The sequence below is a fragment of the Elephas maximus genome, chromosome 25 (genome assembly GCF_024166365.1).
Source record: "Elephas maximus indicus isolate mEleMax1 chromosome 25, mEleMax1 primary haplotype, whole genome shotgun sequence".
Taxonomy (NCBI): domain Eukaryota; kingdom Metazoa; phylum Chordata; class Mammalia; order Proboscidea; family Elephantidae; genus Elephas; species Elephas maximus.
This window is the reverse complement of record NC_064843.1, coordinates 4,270,684-4,294,194: the sequence shown is the minus strand read 5'-3', so window position 1 is coordinate 4,294,194 and position 23,511 is coordinate 4,270,684. Positions and strand designations below refer to the sequence as shown.

The 23,511-nt window shown below is 52.8% G+C and overlaps 1 protein-coding gene across 2 annotated transcripts in view; it reads right to left on the bottom strand.

The window, feature by feature from the left end:
* The window catches only part of ZBTB46 (zinc finger and BTB domain containing 46), a 53,191-nt gene extending 31,742 nt beyond the window's left edge, over positions 1-21,449 (bottom strand). The window contains exon 1 of one of the 2 annotated variants that reach the window (XM_049869090.1): positions 21,307-21,449. The gene's annotated coding sequence lies outside the window, so the exon portion shown is untranslated. Of the gene's footprint in view, positions 1-48; positions 8,617-21,306 lie in introns of those variants that run through there. The other variant, XM_049869091.1, reaches the window with a different exon arrangement.
* Between the last annotated feature and the right edge of the window lie 2,062 nt (positions 21,450-23,511).

Sequence of the window (23,511 nt, the reverse complement as noted above, 5' to 3'; positions counted from 1 at the left end):
AGGCACTCTGAGAGGTGGCCAGGGAGTTGGCAGAGGGGGTGAGCAGACCTCAGCCGTCTCCACCGCCACCGGCAGCTCGTGATGGTGGGTCGGGGTCTGCGCAGTCTGGACTCCAGCTGTACACCAAGAAATGCCTGTGTCGTCATCTACAACAGGGAGCAGAAAGGGGCAACCGAAGAACACATGGCAGCAAACGCCGGATGGCATGGCATGCAGGCGGATTCCCAAGTGTGTGCCGCACGACACTCTGGAGCTCGAAGCCCCCCACGTCCACAACTGGAGCTGCACACTAAATTCACACACAGCACCCAGATCCCAGGCAAGAAGCAAGTCCCCCAGAATCATGAAGACACCTGTCAGTAGTATGACTTTCCTGCCCGAGCTGAAAACCAAGATGAAATAACCCAAGTGGGGGCCTTCATCCCTTAAAAAACAAATTCCCATGCTGAGCCCACACGGCAGTGAGAGTTATAGCAAACACTGGTAGCCCCTAAAAACATCCCCAAATCTGAGCGGAACCAGCTCCCAAGAGGCTCGTCGCTCAAACCTGCGGGACCGGGCAATCAGCCCAGCCCCTGGGAAGGTCCACACCCGGGAAGCATCGAAAAAGCAATTACAACTCCCAGATGCCAGTGGTGGGCACTGTTTTACAGAATCTCAGAACACTCCGGAATCTTTTTCCATAGCTCTCCCCCTAACCCCTGTGCACCTACTGGACTGGATCATAGAACCGTTTTTGGCCTCCCTCTGTTTCTCGCTGCTGCCCCAGAAAGATAAGCTGATGAGGCACCGTCCTGCCCTATTAAATGCTCTACGTTCCCACCTGATAGTCAAGCCATAGAGGGCACTGAAACGCTAAAATAGGTTCAGTAGGAAAAACTCAGTGAGTCCAGTCGAACACGGGAGGTCGGTGTTCTCCCCATGAAGAGTCGCCCTGAGCTGCTACTACGTGCGGCCACCTCGAGGGCCAGAGGAGATCGCATTTGTGTCTTTTTAAATTCAGTGTTGTTACGACGAACATGCAGACCTTCATTGGTACAAGATATGTTCAAGCAAACATTCCCTGGAACAGTCTTCAGAATGCCCTGTGGGGAAGCAGTCGTCCGTTACTGCTAGGTATGGCACAGGAGCTGCAGCCCCACTCCCTCCTCCACTCGTGTAAGGGCTGGTCTGTCACTGCCTGCGATGGTGGGAATTTCCCAGCCTCCCTTGCAGCTGGTACACCATGTGTTCCAGGGGCCATGCCAGCCCCTCCTCCTCCTCAGCGTCTTTTCGGCTGTGGACATGGATGTGATGGCAGGACAACCACCAGAGGGTCGGGGACCTGGGGGCCTGGACCCACAACACCAAGTGTGCTAGATCTGAACCCGGGCACCCCCTGCACCAGGCAGGGCCGGGAGCTGGGGCCACAGCCAAGGACAAAACCAGATCCAACCCCGCGACCTCCCAGCCGGGAGACAGGGTGAGGACATGCCTCTTGCTCCAACCCCTGTGGGCGCAGGTGTCTATCCCCAAAGTGGAGAAGAAAGCCGTTTCTACCCAGGCAGTGGGAGGGGCTGTGCTCACAGACCCTGTGGCTGGAGCCCCCTGGGGCCCACCGCTGAGTGTACGGACCTTCTGGGGGAGACAGGCGTTCAAACAAGGTGCAGCCTTACCAGGTAGCCTCAAGGTGCCCAGATAACCAGAGCTGAGGGAGGGGGCTGAAGTACACGTTAAACTGAGGAAAATATCGTCATTTAAAAGCAAAGCATCAACTTAATATCCAAGCCCATGCGCAAATGGCAATCTGAGGGGGCATCTCCCAAGCTTCCGGCTGTAGTAGCACTAGGAAGCTGACCATCTTGTTACTTGATTCCCTGTTGGATAAGAAGTCTCTTTACTGGTCAGTAAAACAGATCCTTTAACAGCCAGAGGGACAACGAAAAGGAAAAGCAGTAACACTTTACAGACATAATGACGACCTCACAGGATTTGTGCTTCTAAAATAATTTCGACTAAAATTGAAAGTTCTGAATAATTATCCAACCATGGCCACTTAAAAATCAGTTACATATTTCATACAGATTTTGTAATGAAAAAATGATAAAATTCTCATTCGAGAAAAAAAGTTAGTTGTACACTTAGAAAGAAAAGGAAGTGGGCATCTAAAAGCCGCTCTTCTGCTGTGGGAGTGTTAAGGGTAAACTAATTCCTCTAAGCCTGGGGGAGTTTTAAGAGGGTGTTTCAGTTTCAGGCTCCACGATGTCCTATCTGTAAGACGCCAGGGAGGTTAGGTCGCCCACGCCGCAGCAGAGTGGCTGGAGAGGGCCTGCCTCCCAGCTGCTTTTTGGCAGCTGAGTCCTAAAAACGGAAACATCCTGGGCAGTGTGGCTAGTCATATCACACACTGGTTTGACAAGTAGGAGAGAGACGTAAGACTAAAGCACACTCATGACTTTTTTCTTTGAGGCAAACGACGGAACGACACCTTCTTGCCCTGGTGAAGCATACAGTCTAATGGACACACATCTGCTCACAGACGTGCACCTGCTCACAGACACACATCTGCTCACAGACGAGCACCTGGTCACAGACGCACGCCTGCTCACAGGCACACATCTGCCTACAGGGTACACACCTCCCCATAGAATGCACACCTGCTCCCAGACGCATACCTGCTAACACACACACACCTGTTCACAGGGCACCCACTCGCCCACAGACACACGCCTGCTCACAGGTCACAAACCTGTTCATAGGATGCACATCTGCTCACAGGATGCCCACCTTTTCACAGATGTACACTTGCTCACATGAAGCACACCTGTCCACAGAATACACATATGTTCACAGACACACACCTGCTCACAGGACACACACCTTTGAACAGGTATTTCCTTCATTTTCGAATTATCTGCTATACAGGCTCACAGGCACTTCTGCATATTCAGAAGGCCATGTGTGGGCACCTCCTGTTCATAGTGGTGCTAGGGAGTGAGACCAAGGGGAGCCAATGGGGGTATCTATCAGCACACTGATTTCTGAGACGACACAAAGGTTATACAAGACCTACCATTGCTCTGGGTTTTTTTGTCCAAACACCACCTCTGTGTTGTATGTATTTCTTCTGTAGGTTCTCTAGTACTTATTTTGTTTATAGTTCGTTAACCTCAAGATCCACCACTCGCCTGTCAGCTTGTTGTACTGTGGTGGCTTGTGTGTTGGAAGCTATGTTTCCAGTATTTCAAGTACCAGCAGAGTCACTCATGGTGGGCAGGTTTCAGCAGAGCATCCAGAATAAGACAGACAAGGAAGAAGGATCTGGCGGTCTGCTTCTGAAAAAATTGGCCAGTGAAAACCTTATGAATAGCAGCAGAACATTGTCTGATATAGTGCCAGAAGTGAGCCCCTCGGGTTGGAAGGCACTCAAAACACGACCGGGGAAGAGCTGCCTCCTCAAAGAATAGTCAACCTTAAAGACCTGAATAGAGTCAAGCTTTCGGGGCCTTTGTTTCCTGATGTGGCACAACTCAAAATGAGAAGAAACAGCTGCATACCCCTTAATAATCAGAACGTGGAATGTACAAAGTATGAGTCTAGGAAAACTGGCAATCATCAAATACTAAATGGGACACACAGAGATCAATACCCTAGGCGTTAGCGAGCTGAAATGGACTGGTATTGGCCATTCTGAATCTGACAATCGTATGGTTTACTATGTCAAGAAGGATAAAGTGAAGAGGGATGGCATCACATTCATCTTCAAAAAGAACACTTTAGATCTATCCTGAAGTACGACCTTGTCAGTGACGGGATAACATCCAAGCGCCCACAAGGAAGACCAGCTAACACGACTATTCTTCAAATTTACGCACCAGCCGCTCATGCCAAAATGAGGAAAATTGAAGATTTTTACCAACTTCTGCAGTCTGAAACTGATCAACCATGCACTCAAGATGCATTGATAATTATTGGTGCAAAAGTTGGAAACAAAGAAGGATTGATGGTTGGAAAATATGGCCTTGGTGACAGAAACAATGCCAAAAATCACAGGATAGAATTTTGCAAGACCGATGGCTTATTCATTGCAAGTACCTTTTTTCAACAACATAAACGGTGACTATACACATGGACCACACCACATGGAATACACAGGAATCAAATTGGCCGCCTCTGAAAAGAGATGATGAAGAAGCTCCATATCGCCAGTGAAAACAAGGCCAGGGGCTGACTGCGGAACAGACCATCAATTGCTCACATGCAAGTTCAAGCTGAAGCCGAAGAAAATTACAACAAGTCCACAAGAGCCAAAGTATGACCTTGAGTATATCCCACCTAAATCTAGAGACCATCTCAAGAATAGATTTGACTCATTGAACATTGACTTAAGACCAGAAGAGTTTTGGGATGACATCAAGGACATCATACATGAAGAAAGCAAAAGGTCATTAAAAAGACAGGAAAGAAAGAAAAGACGAAAACGGATGTCAAAAGAGACTCTGAAACCTGCTCTTGAATGTACAGCAGCTAAAGCAAATGGAGGAAAGGACAAAGTAAAAGAGTTGAACAGAAGATTTCAAAGGGCAGCTTGAGAAGACGGTATTATAATGACATGTGCAAAGATCTGGAGTTAGAAAATCAAAAGGGAAGAACACACTCGGCATTTCTCAAGCTGAAAGAACTAAAGGAAAAATTCAAGCCCCGAGTTGCAGTACTGAAGGATTCTCTGGGGGAAATATTAAATGACACAGGAAGCATCAAAAGAAGATGGAGGGAATACACAGAGTCACCATACTGAAAAGAATTGGTCGATATTCAACCATTTCAGGTAGCATATGATCTGGAACCGATGGTATTGAAGGAAGTAGTCCAAGCTGCACTGAAGGCACTGGTGAAAAACAAGGCTCCAGGAGTTGATGGAATACCAAATGAGATATTTCAAAAAACAGATGCAATGCTGGGAGCGCTCACTCGTCTATGCCAAGAAATTTGGAAGACAGCTACCTGGCCAACTGACCGGAGGAGATCCATATACGTGCCCATTCCAAAGAAAGGTGGTCAAACAGAATGTGGACATTATTAAACAATATCATTAATAACCCCCACAAGTAAAATTTTGCTAAAGATCATTCAAAAACAGTTGCAGCAGTACATTTACAGGGAACTGCCAGAAATTCAACCGGATTTAGAAGAGGACTTGGAATGAGGGATATCATTGCTGATGTCAGATGGATCTTGGCGGAAAGCAGAGAATATCAAAAAGATGTTTACCTGTGTTTTACTGACTACACAAAGGCATTCAACTATATGGATCATAACAAATTATGGGTAATATTTTGAAGAATGGGAATTCCAAAATACTTAATTGTGCTCATGAGGAACCTGTAGCTAGACTAAGAGCCAGTTGTTTGAATAGAACAAGGGGATACTGCATGGTTTAAAATCAGGAAACGTGTGAATCAGGGCTGTATCCTTTCACCATATTTATTCAATCTGTATGCTAAGCAAATAATCCAAGAAGCTGGACTATATGAAGAAGAATATGCAGCATCAGGCTTAGGAAGACTCAGTGAGAACCTGTGATATGCAGATGACACAACCTTGCTTGCTGAAAGTGAAGAGAATCTGAAGCCCTTACTGATGAAGATCAAAGACCAGAGCCTTCAGTATGGATTACACCTCAACATCAAGAAAACAAAAATCCTCACAAATGGACCTATAAGCAACATCATAAAAAACAGGGAAACGATTGAAGTTGCCAAGGATTCATTTTATTTGGATCCACAATCAATGCCCATGGAAGCAGCGGTTAAAAAATCAAATGCTGTATTGCATTGGGCAAATCTGCTGCAAAAGACCTCTTTAAAGTGTTCAAAAGCAAAGATGTCACTTTGAGGACTAAGGTGCGCCTGACCCCAGCCATGGTATTTTCAGTTGCCTCATACGCATGGGAGAGCTGGACAATGAATAAGGAAGACCGAAGAAGAACTGACGCCTTTGAATAGGCCTTGGACTGCCAAAAGAATGAACAAATCTGTCTTGGAAGAAGTACTGCCAGAAAGCTCCTTAGAAGGGAGAATGGCGAGACTTTGTCTCAAGTACTTTGGACATGTCACCAGAAGGGACCAGTCCCTGGAGAAGGACATCATGCTTGGTAAAGTAGAGGGTCAGCAAAAGAGAGGAAGACCCTCAACATGACAGACTGACAGAGTGGCTACAACAACGGGCTCAAGCACAGAACGACTGTGAGGACGGTGCAGGACTAGATGGTGTTTTGTCCTGTTGTACACAGGGTCTCTACGCGTTGGAATTGACTTAACGACACCTAACAACAATCTCAAGATAGGAGCCCTGTGGTGCGATGGGTAAAGCACTTCGCTGCTAACCAAGAGGTCAGCAGTTTGAACCCACTTGCCGCTGCTTCACAGGAGAAAAGATCCGGCAATCTGCTCCTGTAAGATTACCGCTTAGGAAGCCCCCTGGGGCAGTCCTGCTCTGTCACATGTGGCCTCTGTAAGTTGGAACTGACTCAACAGCACACGACAACAAATCTCAAGATACTTCAACTGCAAACAGGATCACTTGGGAAACAGACTTCAGCACAACTGCTTTGGGACCAGGACAGCCTGAATCCACATCCCAGGATCAGAACCTCCAACAACAGGTCACCTCCCCAAGCAAGGCTGGGAGGTGCCATCACCCACCCCAGCCACAGGGAACCACATATTCAGGACCAAGGGGGCCTGGGTGGCAGGAGGGCTGCAGCTGGGCCCAGGCACCGAGGCACTTCAAATCCCGGCAGCCCCTGGAAAGAGTGAAGGTCATCCCTACAGTGCAGGCAGGGATCTGAAGCTCAAAGATGCCAAGTGCCTACCGATGGCCTCAAAATGAGCCAGCATGGAGCCTAGCTCCAAAACCGACCGTTCGGGACCACAAAGCCCAGGAAGACGCATGTGTCTTCTGCCCCATGGGGGCTCCAAATGATTGCTGTAACATCAGCACGGCAATCCAGGGAAAAAGGACATGGGGCTGAGGTCCCTAGTGACACAGGCCACCCTGCAACCTGAACCACCAGCGCTCTGCTCCAGTCAGCCCCCTCTGAGTGAGGAACCTGTCTGACTGTCCCCGGGGACAACGTGCGTGTCGGGTGATGCCATAGAGAAAGGGGCAGCTGACGTCTTTAGACTCATCATTTAAGCTGAACTGACCCCTCAACATTCCAACCACACGAGGTCATCTGGGACATAACAGGGCACATCCCAAGAAGGTTCTCCTCCCAATGTCTGATGGTAACGGGACAGCAAATGTAAAGCTATTTTTGGAGACTATAAACAGAAGCGACGCTACTGAAAATGTCCGTTCACCACTCAACCCCACACCCGCATGTGACTATTGGTGCTTCGTGGGGAAGGCACGGAAATCACCGAGTCTTAGAATGCACAAGAACCATGAGATCGGAGACCGCCGCCAACAGATTTCATTCGCTGCATCGTGTGTTCAAAGTACAAGAGGAGGAGCAGGGTGGCTTTTTCCCTGCCTTTGTCCCTAAGGAGCTATACTAGAAGCTATTTGTTCTAACAAAAATGTCAAAGAACTGAAGTAATTTGGACCTTGTGTCCCTGCTGTATCCAGATAAACATCAGGTCCTGCGAACTGACCTGGGTGGATGCTGCGCTGTGGCCCCGGGACTCCCCCTGCTGGCCGGGCCGAGGGTGGGCAGCTGCAGGACCGGCCGACACCCTGCCTCCGCACTTCTCCCTGCCTTTACAGAAAAGTCTGGCTCTTTGGAACATCACCAACTCTTAAAACAGGAATGTCTTTCTCAAACATCAACTCAAATCTGTCTTACCACATCCGTACCTCACCTCCCTTTTTGCCTTTGACACAGCTTCTGCATCTTGGTTATACTTAACTTACGCTTGTTATTTAAAAATGTTCTTAAAATTTAATCTAACAGACAATCCTTTTAATGTGGAAGCAAGCAAGATGTCATTAGCTTTAGAGCCAAACTCTTCCAATTCTGGTCACGGATGGCCAAGCAGCTCCCTGGGCCCCACAAGGCAAGTTGGTCCTACTGCTCAAAGCTGCTCTTTATTATTATGTTGGTTAAATATTAAAAATGGGCAAACATTTTGAACGGACACGTCATAAGAAAGATATATGGATGGCCAAACATGAAAAGATGCTCAACATCATTAGTCACTAGGGAAATGCAAATTTAAACCACAATGAGATACCACTTCACACCTACCCGGTGGTTAAAATTAAAAAGAATGACAATAACAAGTCCTGTCAAGGACGTGGGGCAAGTAGAACCCTCATACATGCTGACGGAAATGTAAAGTGGTACAGCCACTTTGGGAAACAGCTCGGCAGTAGCTTACGAGGATAAACATACACCTCCCATGTGACCCAACTGTTCCACTGCTAAGTCTATCCCAAGAAAAATGAAAATACACGCCCACCAAAGACTTATACAGAGGTGTTCGTTGCAGCTTTATGCATGATAGTCAAAATCTGGAAACACCCCAAATGTCCAATGAACAGGTGAGTAAACAAACAAAGTGGAGTCTACCTAAATAATGGATACAGCTCAGCAATGAAAAGAAATCCATGCAGCCTTGAAAAAGGCTTCCCCACAGAGCCGCCCCCCCCACCCTACTCAGTAAGTCATGTCCACCAAACAACACGTATGAATCTGTGCTGCGTGCAAGAAGCTAGATAACACACTGGGCACCTCCTCTCACCTTTCCCACACGAGGAAGCACATGATTCCCTTCAGGAGAAATTTTAGAAAATACCGACTAACCGGTATCGACAGAGGCAGATCAGCAGTTGCCAGGGGGTGGAGGCAGAGGGGGTACTATAAAGGGCCACAAGGGCATTTTTGGGGTGAAGGGTGTGCTCTGGATCCTGATTCTGCAGGTAGCTTCATGGGTGTAGACACCTGTCTGAACTCACCAGATTTTACTCTTTAAATGAGTGCAGCTGGTTGACTGAATTACTCGTTAATAAAGTTGACTGTTGTTGTTAGATGCCAGTGAGCTGGCCCTGGCCCGTGAGCCCGTGTACAGCGGGCAGCACTCCGCCTGGTCCTGCCCCATCCCCATGATCGGACTAGGAAGTGATCCATGAGGTTTTCATCAGCTGATTTTTTAAGCAGACCACTAGGCCTTTCTTCCTAGTCCGTCTTAGTCCAGAAGCGCCGCTAAAACCTGTTCACCTTCATAGCAACATGCAGCTTCCAGCGAGAGATGGGTAGTGGCTGTGCATACGGTGTATTAGCTGGGAATCGAACCCAGTCTTTTGCTCAGGAGGTGAGAATTCTACCACTGAACCCCCACTGCCTCTGCCTGCTGGGGTACCATCTGCTAGACCCCGATCAACTGCCTCTCTCCCTGCCGCTGCCCTGAGTTGGCCAGGCTCTGCCAGCCTGCCCTGCCCACCCTGCAGCCTGACTGCTCTTTCCCTCGTGTGCTTGCTCTCTGCCCTTTTTCAGTTCCTTGAGCTCTGGCCCAGCCCACAAACCCAGAGCCTCCTGCAGCCCCTTCTCAGCCTCCCACTACCTGCTGTGATGTCAGCTGAGGTCAGGCCCTCCTCCTGTGCACCTGCGGACCAAGGCCCCCTCCCAAACACCCATCTAAGCTGAGGCTCTGCCTGCCCATCCTTCCGCAGGGGCTCCCAGAAGGCGTGCAGTGAAGACGTGTAGAGCGACTGAACAGACTCTTCCATCCTTAAATTGGAGGGGTAAAATTCCACAGGTCTTAGCACTAAAACTTCAGTTCATAACCAACAAGTGTTGGTGAGGATGTGGAAAAATTGAAACTCTCACCCATTGCTGGTGAGAATGCAAAATGGTGAAGCTGCTTGGAAAACAGTTTGGCAGTTCAACTACCACGTGACCCAGCAATGCTGCCCCTTGGTATGTACCCCAGAGACTTGAAAGCAAGGACTCAAACAGACACTTGTAAACTGACCACAAGAGTTGGGGCAGGGTCACTCCCGGCTGCGGGACCCACGATAGGCAAGGCCAGGGCCCCAGATGGCTTTACCAACCAGGCTTCAGAGCACACGTGGTGTCATGCGAGACCTGATCTGGAATGGGCACAAAGGTACAGGCATTCCGTGGCACAGGGTGTGTTTGGGGTGAAGACTCTGGAAATGGATGGGGGGGTGTGCACAGCACAGTGAATGGAATGAATGCCAGTGAACTGCAACTTAAAAATGGCTACAACAGTAAAGAGCGTGTGATAGAAATTTCACCACATTTTTTTTCAAAGTGCAGGCCTGGTCCAAGCAGAGGAGGACAAGTTCTCAGGCCCTGGGGGCGGGGGGGGGGGGTCACCCGCCCACCCACCTGACCGCCTGGCCACAGCCACAGAAAAGCCCAGGCTGCTGCCATAGGGTTCCTCATCCTCAACCTGTGCAGAACAGCAGCTGTGGCAAATGTCTGCGGGATGAACACTGTGTCTCCTGTGCACCCGTGTGGTGACCATGGGAGCAAGAGAGCCATCACGGGTCTGGGCTACACAGACCAGTAAGCAGCCCTAGAGGACAGGGTTCTCACCACGGCCCTCCACTGGACCCTGTGGGGGGAAAAAATGGGCACCAGACGCCTGTCACTGGCAATCGTTGCGTTGTCTTAGCCAGGGGTGCTGGGTGACCCCTAAATGGGCCCCATCGCCCCTTCTCACCTCCTTGTAAAGCCAAAATTAATCCTACAGCTGCAGTTAAGTTTAACTTAAATGCTGACGTTTTAAACGTTTCTGGCCAGGGCCTAAAAAAAAAAAAAAAACCAAGTGACCCTGAGACAAGATCTCAGAGAAAAACCTGAGCATACGAAACTGGCAGAAACTAACTTAAAGTCATAAATACTCAAAGGCAACAGTGCCAGGCAGGGGTGGGCAGGTGGGGGCCGTTTTTCCGGAACCCAGCCCGCATCACAGACAGAGCTTTCCGAGTGCCTATCTTCTGGACCCCTGCTTCTACTTTTGTGACTCTGCTCCAAGGACGTAATCCAAAAGGAAATGTGCTCAGAGGTGTTCCTGCCCTTGCCATTGTTGTGGTGAAAAGTAAGAAACGACCAAATGCCCAACAACTAGAAGATGAGACCATGACATGTTAGGACCAAACAAAACCAGCTACAGGGGTGCTAAAAGCAACAACTGTGCAGGCGCCCAGAAACAGACCAGGCGAAACCGGAGCAGAGACTGCAGCCGACTGCACTCACAGAGCCCCCCGGCAGCGTGTGGGGTGTGGTCTGCACTCACAGAGTCCCCCGGCAGCGTGTGGGGTGTGGTCTGCACTCAGAGTCCCCCGGCAGCGTGTGGGGTGTGGTCCCCCAGGGTGCATGTGGCAGGGTCCCCCAGTGGGGCTCAGGGCACAGTCCCCCATGAGTTGCAGGGGTACCCCACCGAGGCACAGGCTAGCTCACATAGTTCCAGCACATCCGCTCAAACACCCTTTCCTCCAAAGCAGGCTCCTTATGATAAGGTACAGAAATTAGACACACGCCCCCGTGCTGGGATCGGGTACAGGAAGGCGGTGGGCACCATCATCCAGGTCAGACCCAGCAACTCACACTCGTCTCCCTCGGCTGCACTGGAGCCTCGGTGTGTCCGTGTCGGTTCCTTCTGGCTCTGCCCCAGGTCCCAGCACCCCACAGGAGGAGCGTGAACTCCACGTCCCCACAGGGTAAGGGGCTGCCGTGGGGTGGGCGTGGGTGGATGTGGCCACAGTGGGAGAATGCTGGGTGGACGTGGGGGGATGTGGCCACAATGGGAAAATGCTAGGTGGATGTGGGTCGACATGGCCACAGTGGGAGAATGCTGGGTGGACGTGGATGGATGTGGTCACAGTGGGAGAATGCTGGGTGGACGTGGGGCTGCAGTGGAATGGGGACCAAGTGACATGGAGGCTGCCTTCCCAGGGCCCTCCCAGGCCCCCTTGCCCTCTCACCCTCCAGCTGTCCCGGGAGCCACCAGCACACCTAAAACCTTAGAGCTACTACAGAGTGGCTGAGAAGAACAGACTGTGCCTTCCTTTCCTCCCCCAAGACCCACCATCCTTCCAGAGGACCAAGCCAAGACCTCCTCAACATTGACATCTGAGGAGCAAAAGGAAATTCCTCGATGGAGTGCTGGACAGATAACCCTAACTCTTCGCCCCTGTGAGCATGGCCTTGTTTAGAAATAGGGTCTCCACAGATGCTATCAGTTAACATGAGGTAGCACTGGAATGGGGTGGTCCTAATCCCATCTGAGTGGTATCCTTGTAAGAGAGAAGAGACACAGGGACAGACGGGGAAGACAGCCACATGAAGATGGAGTGATGCTGCTGCCACAAGCCAAGGAGCCCCTGAGGCCACCAGAAGCCAGAAGAAAGGAGGGAGGATCCTCCCCTAGAGCCTTGGAGGGAAAACGGCCTGCGGATGCCCTGAATTTGGACTTCTACCTCCAGAACTCAGAGAGAACACACTCCTGTACTTAGAAGCAACCCCCCTACATTTGTGGTACTTTGTTAGAGCAGCCCCAGAAAACTAGTACACCAAGTAAAGTACTCAAAGGCAGAGTGAAACGTCCGATTTGCTTTAAACGCTCTGGAAAAAAAGAAACTGAAGGAGAGAAAACAAACAAGAAGAGCAGGATCCACTCGAGGAGACATGTCCTCTAACTCTGCATACATTTGAAAACTCCCAAGTACCTTTTAAAATACAATTAGATTATAAAAGAATGATGTAACTTTTACAGAATTGGGAACATGTGTAATTAAAGGATGCAAATGCTGTAAACTGAATTTAATCTGGTGTCCAATCCTACCCAGACTGTGGTTTCAACGTTTTAGGAAGTTCCAAGGGACTGGCAGTTCCAGGCTGAGAGCGAACTCCGCTGGCCACCTGGCTGAGACCCGGGGAATCTGCAGAGGGGTCTGTACCTCAGCCCAGCTGCCTGTGGAGTCAAGGCCTTTGTCCAGGGGTTGGGAGGTATCCTGAGAGTGAGAAGAGGTGAGAAAAGGGGACAGCAATGCCCCATCCCCAAGAGCCCCCTGGCCCCCGGAAGCACTGTGCGATGGTGTCCTGAATAACCAAGCCCTGCCCAGTGGCCTCCAGAGGTCCTGGAGGCCTGAGCTGCACCTCTGTGGATGCTGAAAAAAAGCAAAACAATAGCAGCAGAGAAGCTGACCAGAAGAGGAGGTGCAAGGGAGTTAAAAGTATAACTTTTCGATACCCCAAGATGTTTACTGTTTTGTCCAATGGAATTTCCATAAACAACCGCTAAACCACCTTTAACTAAAAAGGACAAAGCAGTGTCACCTTTTAACTCCTTGCTCTTGTCTCATTTTGCCAGCAACACAAGAAAAAATGGAAAAGTCAAACATAGCCAGTGTTAAAGCCACTCTGCTCAGCTGGCCAGCAGGTCAGTTGGTACTTCTGGAAAGTTCCCCAAAACACTCTGAGGTTAAAGAAAAAAAGTCCTCATACAGAGTAAAACAAAAGCAATGAAATAATACAGACACAGGTTTCCATTATCACTATAGGCAACCAACAATAAGTATATCCTCATGGAGAAATAGGTAAAATTCCTATTTTTGGGAGTTACCCATGTAAAACCAAAAAAGGGAAGCAAAAATGAGAATATATAATAATTAGGCATACCGTTAACTATTTAAAGTACAAAGAGTGGTATTAATGCTAAAATGTCCATTCCCTTTGGATAAGAACATCAGCCATTGCTTAATAAGTGCCCTGGTGGCGAAGTGGTTACGAGCTTGGGTGCTAACCAAAAGGTCGGCAGTTTGAAGCTCCTCGGAAACCCAGTGGGACAGTTTTACTTTGTCCTACAGGGTCGCTATGAGTTCAGAATGCACTCAACAGCATCAGGTTTGGTTTTTATAGTTTCACGTATACCAACCAACTCCCTTGGTTTCCCTTCAGAAGTCAAAACTTACAAATGGGAATATGGGCAGCAGCAGTCATTTCAAATCACAGGAAACAGCACCTTCATGAAGTTACTCAGAACTCCCAAAACACAAGAGAAGTCTGCCACTCACCACAGAACTTGCCGGCCAGGAAGAACTAGTCGCCACTCAGCACACTGGACACCTTCTTTAACTTTCTCTTATTTAATAAAGTTCTCACAGGAAGATTTGCCACCTGTAACTCTTACACAACAGTGAATTCTTACTATTCACATCTTAGACACAGACGAAGAAAGCACTGATCAAGAGAACAGGTAGAAAAGTAAACACTGCTTAGAATGCCAGCCACCCCAACGTTAAATAGGGCTTTGGGTGGGACTGGAGGGTCCGGCAAAAGAGCGTAGATGAACTGTTGTTTTTAAGTGCCATCGAGTAGATTTGGGACTCACAGTGACCCCATGTGGCAGAATGGAATTGCCCCGCGGGGTTTTCTAGGTTGTAATTCTTACAGAAGTGGATCTCCAGGTCTTTCCCCTGCGGAGCCACTGGTGGGTTCAAACGGCCAACCGTTCAGTTGGTAGCTGAGCTCTGAACCATTGCACCACCAGGACTCCTTAGGGAACAAAGAGAACATAAACCCAATCTTCCTGAGTCTGGATAAACCTGAAATAAGCCCACAGAACACTGATGCCTGGTGCCGACCCTTCTGCGTGTGTGTGGCACGGGAATCTGTTGAAAACTTGGGAAACTCTCCCCAGGACAACACCCATGTGCATACACTTTCAGAAATGTCCCAGGGGATTTGGGGACTCTCGCACCCCAAGATAAGACTGCAGAGCATGCTGACATCGGAAGCACTGTGGAGTTCTCTGTGTTCCCCGAGCTGGGCTCACCCCACAGCTGAGGAGCGCATCCTCTCTGCCCGTCCCCTGGCCGATGCGCCTTGGAGCCAGGAAGCTGGGAGCAACAGCACCTCCTTCACTAAGCAGAGCACACAGGGAGTTTTGAGATGCCCACGTCACCTGTAGGACCTGAGGGCGGGGAGACAGGTGCATCCCAGCACCCTGCCTAGGACACATCCTCGGCCACCACACTCCCCAGGACGACACCTTGGTTTCTTCATCTTCTCATTCCTCCTTCTCCTGATTCACACCACACCCTCGCTCCTGTGGGAAGGTACTTCTGGGTCTGCAAGCCTGTCTGGCCTTGTATTTGTGGGAGAGCATGTCACCTCTCCCCTCCCCAGGCAAGTGTGAAGACTGAAAGCGCAGGGTTCGGGCTCCTGGGGCTTCTTTAGAGGCCAGAGGCTCCAGGCACTGTCCAGGTCCACACGATCCCCTGAATGGGTCACAACCACGCCCACAAGATCCCCTGAATGGGTCACAACCACGCCCACACGATCCCCTGAATGGGTGACAACCATGCCCACAAGATCCCCTGAATGGGTGACAACCATGCCCACAAGACAGCATCAGGACCACACAGAGCAGAGACAAGCATCTCAGACTCCATACCTGACTGCAGAGCTCCCCTGAGGGATGGGGGACACAGCTCCTCATGAAGGGCGGGGGATGTAGCTCCCCATGAAGGGCAGGGGGTGTGGCTCCCCATGAAGCAGAGGGAGCACAGCTCCCCTGATGGGTAGGGGGCACAGGTCCCCTAAGGGATGGGGGGGCATGGCTCCCCTAAGGGATGGAGGGCACGGCTCCCTGTGAAGGGCAGGAAGCACAACTCTCCCTGAGGAATGGGGGGCACAGCTCCCTCTGAGGGGTCGGGGCACTGCTCCCCCAAGGCTGAAGGGAACACGGCTATGTTCTCCCTGGGTTTGCTGGTACCTTCCGCAGGGAGCTCATTGTCCATCTCTAAAAGAAGCTGGGTGATTTCTGCCTCTTTCAAAAACGTCTGTCGCTGAGTTGCACATGCACAAAAGGTTGGAATGGTAAATGTTCTGTCACATATGTATCTACCACAATAAAAAAAATGTGAAACAAGTAGATCGATTATCGATAGACATAAACCCAAACATATTAAATGGTTAAATGTGAAAAAAAAAAATCCCCAAATTAAACGCCATCTCTACTACTTTCTCTCTCCAAAAAAAAAAGTCTAAAGTGGCTTTGAACTTACTAAATAAAAGGACACTCGCAGCTTCATTACTTTAAACGGGTAGGACAAGAGGACAAAGCAAACCTGCCTTAACACTTGAAGGGTACCGCACCCCAGGCTGAGTTTGCTCAGAAGCCCATCTTTGCTAGCATCTGATTAGGAACTTTCTGTTGGGGCACTGGCCTTCCAGTCCACACAAGCCCTGGACACCTGGGCCCTGACCGCCCTCCTTCCTCCTGACATCGCAGAGTCTAGAGGAGAGCTCAGCCACCAGGGTGCCACCTAAATCCAAACATACCCAAAGGGTCTGGTCGCTTTCTCCCCAATCTTCCAGCCTCTTGGTGACTACATCTGCACCCAGGCCCCTTTCACCCTCCCGCTATAATCACCTTCCTCTCTCCCTGCATCTCTACTAGGCAGCCCCACGTGCTGGCGGAGCTCTCTATACAAGCTCTTCCTCCCAATTACAGGACCTGCTCCACCCACAGCCTCTTCTGTGCAGACCACCTTCAGCTGATGACCACGTTCCTTGTGTCTCTAGAAAGCCTATTTCTGTGGACCTACCCCCACACCACGGAAACGAGGGCCCGTCTCCACGCTCCTTTGCACCTCAGGGCAGCACCTAACCCATGTTACTTTCTGTGGGGTGATTTCAGGGGGGCCAGTCTGGAAAACAGTGACTCAACACTGCAGATGGGTAAATGCTTAGTTTGGGCAAACAACTTAGTCTTCCAGCCAGTTGGCAGCCTCTGCCTTACTATGCGTTCTCCAGGTACATATGTGCACCCGAGCATCAAGAGTAGAAGGGACCTGGAAGATCGCAGGTCAAAGCCTTCATTTGCCAGGGGACCCACACCAAGAAGGGATTGCCTGAGGCCGGGTGTGCAGCACTGCTGAAGTGTGCCCACCTCTCCAGAGGCACCTGAAACCCTCTATGTGAACCCAGGGAGGCCCTGGTGGTGTAAACATGCTTGCTGCTGAGAGGTTGGAGGTTCAAGCCCACCCAGAGGCACCCTGGAAGAAAGGCCTGGCAATCTACTTCTGAAAAACCAGCCATTGAAAGTCCTATGGAGCAAAGTTCTACTCTGACACACATGGGGTCACCATAAGTCCTGAGTCGACTCAATGGCAGCCGGTTTGTTAATGTGTAGCCAAGGCACAGAGGGACCTCCCCACCCCTGGAACTTTGGTGTGTGTGCAACACGTTAGAGAGTGGGGAGACTTCTATTACGTACGGGAGGCTTCACTTTCTCTGAGTAGTACAAATTTTGTGGAAAGGGAGGTGAAGCAATGAGAGAAAATAAAATACCTTACAAACAGAAGAGTGTCTGTACCCCAGACAAGCAGCAGTCCTAGCAAATCGTATGTAAATAAATGCATTTTTAAAAAGCGATCTTTCACATGCATACACTGATCTTCTCAGTTTTGTTGGCAATTGGAAATGACTGGCCTGTTAGTCCGGGCCCCTCCTAAGGAAAGCCCGTGAACCGTGAGCACTCACACCCTCAAGGAGCATACCCACAGGCAGATGCGAAGGGTGCCCCAGGGTTGGCTAGAGAGCAGTCCTGGGGCTTTCCGGAAAAGATAGCAATCACACGTGAGTGTGGACTCACAGAAATGACAATCATGTGGATCAAAAGCTTCAGAAGGTCTACTTGGAAACTATCACACTTCTTGTGCCAGCCCCTATGGCCAGCCATCCCACAAGCTGCCTGTGAGGAGTCCTGCCCTCTCGTGGCATTCCTCTTCACAAAGACAGAAGTTAGAACATTCTCCGCTCCACAAATACTGACTGGGCACTTGCGGGGATCCGGGCACTGTGGGCCCAATGTTGGGGGTCCCTTTCCCTCCAGTCATCTTTAGGCTCTCAGCCGCCCCCTCCGCCCTCACCCCTGGTCCAAGCTCCATCCTCCTTTGAACTCTTGGACAGTCCTCACTTAGCTCTGTCACCTACACCTGGCCCCAGCCCAGCCCCACAGACCACACGGCCTCTGCTTTAGTTCTGCTTGCCCCCAACCCAGCCTAGAGTCTGGCACAGAGCAGGTCCTGGATAACAACAGTGTTGTCACGAAAAATTAACTTTGGGAGTATCTCTAATACGACCCAAAGAACACACCTGTCAAAACCTAAAAGCTCTAAATGCTGATGAAAAATATACTCACATCATTTCTCAACTTCCGATAGACCTTGAGGCTTACCAATACCTAGGTTGGTAATGTTTTACCTATACAATGATGTTTAAAAGTGCCAAGTTAGTAATATTTTAATCTCAGTAAGAGCCAAAAGGCACTATCGATGGATATTCAACTGTTGAACAAACACTTCCATAAATCACAAATCGCCAAACTTGACAGTCTCACTTGTTATCCTTTAATTCAGCAACGTTTTAGTTCATCAGAAAAGGTTGTTCTCCTTTTCATGGTTTTTCCATCCACAAACAATACCACAGGGCTTGTTCCTCGCCACTAACGACACGGAACACAAGGCCCACGAACACACCTGTAAGACGCTCAAAGTGCTTGAGCTAGAATGGCAGAAAGAGGAGAAAACAAAATTGTTCGCCCTCCCGTTGGGACCCCAGCACTCTCTGTACAATTTCATAGCCAGAGCTGGCTGTACCAAAGCCAGGGGGGCAAGCAGGGAAAAGGAGAACAAGGAGTAGGATGAGAAAACCACATTTCAAAATCTGTGGCCTTAATTTGGATTTAAAAAACCTCCATTTCTTCCTAGGAGCCAAGTCCTTCAAGCCAACTCACAGGAACAATCTTTTTTTTTTTTTTTTTTTCAGGAGAGGGAGCCAATTCACAAGGGAATCTTCACGATCTATCATCATTCAACAGACTTTAAGGTAAAATGTGTTAGGTCAGAGCAAAAGAAGCACCCACATTTTTATAATGGGAAAGAGCACAAGGCCCCCAAAACAGAAAGCCACCAACTCACTGTGGACACTGGGGTATGAGGTGCGTAACCATGGGAAGCAATGGCTTCCAGAATGCTCGCTCTTTAACCCGGCAGCCAGCCGAGAGGGCGACTCAGCACATAGAGTGAAGGTCCCAGTTCAGGGGCGAGTGGAGCTTTCTGAGCACCATACCCTGAACGGGGTTCTCAGCTCTCACGCCGGCACAAGAGCGCTGCACACTGTCCCAGAAACCCGGACCACAGGGACAGAGTGGCCCAGTTTTCCTTAATTTCCAACACCCAACCTCGGGACAGTGTTAGAAAGTTCACTTTGTTAAGATTTAATTTGGTTCAACAGTGTTTGTAAATAACACTGCCGCCAGACAGTAACAGGGGCCCACACTTGAGGGCAGTCGCTACATCCTTGGAGTGGCTTTACAGGTTTACGGTTCTCTCCCCCCAGCCCCGCCCCAGCCCCAGCCCCAGCCCCAGCCCCAGCCCCAACCCCAGCCCCAACCCCCTGCAACTGTGTGACAGCCCTGCATGAAGTCACCAGGGGTCACAGGTCACGCCAAACTGGGTCCAACTAGAGGGGTGGCCCAGAACGCCCAGGGGATCGGTTCCCACCATCCGAATGAGGATGTGCACTGAGGCCTGACGCAGACAGAAGAGCTAAAAACAAAACAGAACTATCTAATCAAAACAAAACTGTCTTGAATCCCACCTCCAGGTTGGCCTTGAGGAAGACTTAAGTTTGGGTTGAGTCTGAATACCCCAAAATGAGTCCAGTCCAACCACTTCCCAAAGATAAAACCTCATAAGTCTCAACCCCTCTTTCCTTTCGATAAAGGCCATGAACATCATTACACCTTGTGTAAAGGACAACGGTTAGGTTCCTGTTTAAATCTCAGCCAGTTCTGCCTAGGGTGCCTGTCGTTTGCCTCATTCTGCAACAGCAAAGCTACTGAGCCCTAAACTTTTAAATTCCGAATATCCAATCCTATCATAAAATATACCAAATGGAAGGATGCCACTACAGTAAAATACTACTCTGTACTACACTGTTCATATGAAAAACTCCTCTGTAAAATTCCTCAATACGAACGAACGATTTCCCACCCTTCCAGAGTGGAAATGCTGCCTTAACACAGAGCATGAGGGCCGGCCACAAAGTGGATCCACGAGCCCACTACCCAAGTGGAAGCAAGTTTTCAAAACAAATCGAATCAGAAAGATTACACAATTGATGTAATTAAAAGGCAAGCCGGTCCTCCCGCACAGGTGTCTGCTCAGAGTTCCCAGCAATTTCTTTAAACAATGCTGATAGCAATCTCATCGCTGTATTCCACCCCTATTCCAGCTGAAGGCATGGCGGAGACTGTAGTAGGGAAAACTGAAGGAAATTCACTGAAAATCTCAGTCAAACTTTCTTTTGTTTATATTTCCTCGGTGTCAGAAAATATGTTCTCCCCACTTGGTTTGCACCAGGGCTCCTGGGTCCAGCCATTGTGTGTGGTCTGTTAAGCCTTCAGGCGGTGACGGGTCAGCTGGGCTGGGGAACCCCGACCAGCGAGCCTCCTCCCAGCGCTGAAAATCCCCCACTTGCCACCGGGATTGAGTTGTCAGACACTGACTCGTGCTACTCTGAAAAACTGACATGTCTATTTACAGAGAAACAAAGACGCGCTCGCGGAGGACGCAGCTCCGCGCACCCCTGCCGCGCTCCGCGCATCCCGGCCGCCCGGCTCCTCGGTCCCTGGGACGGGTTTAGCCCGTCAGGAAAATGGAGGCGCAGCTAGCAGCCAGGACCCAGCTTCGGGGGAGGCAATGCCCCCCGAGGCCCGACCGGGGCGCGGGGAACCCCGCGCGCCGCCTCCCGCAGTTCCGACTCTTGGCAAACTCCGCGCGCGGGCGGCCCGGGCGCGGCGGGGCGGCTGCGGCGGGGGGCGCGGGCGCTGCGGGCGGGGGGCGCCGGGACGCCCCCGGGCTGCGCTCCCGAGCCGGGCGTTGACGCAGCAGAAATTACCAGCTGGAAAATTCCCCTTTCGGAGGTGACGAGTAGAGACCGCGGCGGCGGCGGCGGCGGCAGGAGGCGCCGGGGCCGAGGGCTGGGCAGTCCCACGCCCGCCGCCCCCGCGCCTCCGCGCCAGTCCCGCAGGGACCCGCACCAACCCCCGCCGCCCGCTCCGCTCAGCGCGGCTGCAGCGCGGGGCGGGGGCGCGGAGAAGGCGGGGGCCGGGGTCGCCACCGCCCCGAGCGCCTCCCGGAGGGCGCCCCCGCGGGGCGGGGCGGGGCGGGGCGGGCGGCGGCGGCGGCTGCGGGAAGCCGGGCTGGGAGCGGCCCCGTGGCCGCCTGGACCCGCTGATCGCCGACCGGCCGCGTGGACAATGAGCCGCCGCCGCTTACCTGTGACCCCATGGGGCGCGGGCGGAGGGCGCGCCGCGGCCGGGACCGGCGGGGTGGTGGCCGCCGCCGCCGGCGAGCGCTGCGTACGGACGGCTTCGAGCTGCCCGCCCGCCTCTCTGCTCCGTCCGCCTGTCCGGCCGGCCGTCCGTCCGTCAGGCCGGCGCGCGCCCCCGCGCCCGCTCCAGCCCCGCGGCCCCAGCCGCCCGCGCGCGCGCGCCCCGCCTGCGGACCCTGACCCCGCCCCCCGGCGCGCGCCCGGTTGCTCCTGATTGGTCCGCGCCGCGCCCCGGCCGCGGCCACCGCCCCGGGCCCCGCCCCCGCGCCCGGCGGCCCGACCCGCCCCGCCCCCGGCCCGGGCGCCCCGCGAGGGCGGAGGGGGGGGCGCAGGCGGGGGACATTGCTCCTCCGCCCCCCGCGGGCGGCCGGACAGCGGAAGTGAGGGCTGGAGCTCGCTGGGCATTGTGGGAAGCCCCCTCCCCTGGGCCGGCGAGGGCGGGAGTGGCGCGGCGTGGGGTCCCCGGACGCCTTTTCCTCGCGGGGACCCGGGCCGGCGGGGTCGAGTGGCCCGGAGACCACTGCGGTGGGAGAGACGGGCCGGGGCGACAGCACCCTAGCCCACACCGGCATTGCGGACCCCAGCGCTACCCGAGAGCCTGGCCTCGGGGCCCCCCGGGTCCCCGAGCCCCGGGCTGTCCCCACGCCCCGACGTGCTGCCCTGCTGCGCGCCTCTCGCAAACTTGGTGACTTCCCCCGCCCGCCCGGGCACCTCAGCGAGCCGCGCGCTGCAGCCAGAAGACACTCCCCCTGCGCCCAGGGGGCGGCCAGGCCGGGGATGGCCCGGCACTGCGCGACCCCGAAGTCGGGCACTCGGAGCGCCCTGCGCTGAGGCGCACCTCGCGGCGCGGCGCCACGCGGCGGTGGCCGCCAGTGGGGCTTGCTTTTGGCCGACTGGGAGCACGGGTAGCCGCGCGTGGGTCCTTCTCCTGCCGCGTCGTTTGCACGTGCGGGCTCCGAGCCCCGCGACGGGGCGGGAAGGGAGCGGCCTGGGACTTGCTCCGCGGTCCGCGATCACAAGTCATGCACGCCGGAACCGCGAGGGCTAGCGATCGAGCCGCTTGGGTTGGGTCTCCCCTCCCGGTGGCGTGGTGAGGCCCGGGCGCCCCCGCCCCTTTCGTCCCTTCGCGCCCCCGCTGTTCCGGAGCGCCGGGCGGGCGGAATGGGAAGCGCGCCCCGCATTCCTGGCTGGCCTTCGCGGGGGCAAAGGCCACCTCGCTTCCTCCCCCGGGAGCGACGGCGGGAAGGGAGGTGAGCGTGTGGCCGGCCAGCCGTGCAGGGGAGTAGACACGGCCGGGCTGTCCAATGGGGAGGCGCCGGGACCATCCATGCCCTGCCTCCCCGCCGGCCCGAGGCGCGCATTCCTTGGGAGGTGGGAGGCGGCGGGCCGTTATGAATGTTTTCTCAGGACGTGTAAGGAGGCATTCAGGGCGGCAGTGGGAGGGCAGGCCGGGGAATTCGTGAGCGAGCAAGGGCAGCCGCGGGCTGGCAGCTGGTGCTGAAAGCCTCCACGGTCCCTCCCTTCGTGCCGCCGCGCGCCTCCAAAATGGCTGCGCAGACACCCTTCCCGGCCTTCTGATGGGGGACCCTCGGATCACATCCTGGTCCAAGTTTCTGGGCCCGCAGGAGGTGGGGGCTGGAGTGCCCCTAGGCCTCCAAGAAAGGGTGGGCAAACTCACCTGGCTTGGGACCTGGAGCTCAGGTGCAGCCCCCAGAGGAAGAGGCCCAGAGAGACTGTGATCATAGTGCTTAGGCCAAACCCAGGAGGCCCAGACCCCTGAGATCCCCTTGGAGCCACTGCTTGCACTGGGCGGGGGGGTGGGGGGGGCGCGGGGAGAGAGATAAAGAGCACCTTCTTCAGAAAGCAGCCGTTGATGGGCTCCCATGCCCATTGTCCAGGGGGGAAAAGAGCACTGCAAGCATACAGTGGTGCTCACTAAGTGCTCAGGAGGCTCTGCCTGCAAGAAACAGGCCTTTGTCTCACTTGGTGAGCAACAGCTGCTGCAACTGCAGACCACCCCACCACCAGGCTGTGGACTTTGGGGTCCTGGGATGAGCTGGCCAGTGTCTGGGAGTCACTGGGTGGGTCCTGGAATGAGCTGGCCAGTGTCTGGGAGTCACTGGGGCCCTGGGCCTCTCTCACCTGGGAAC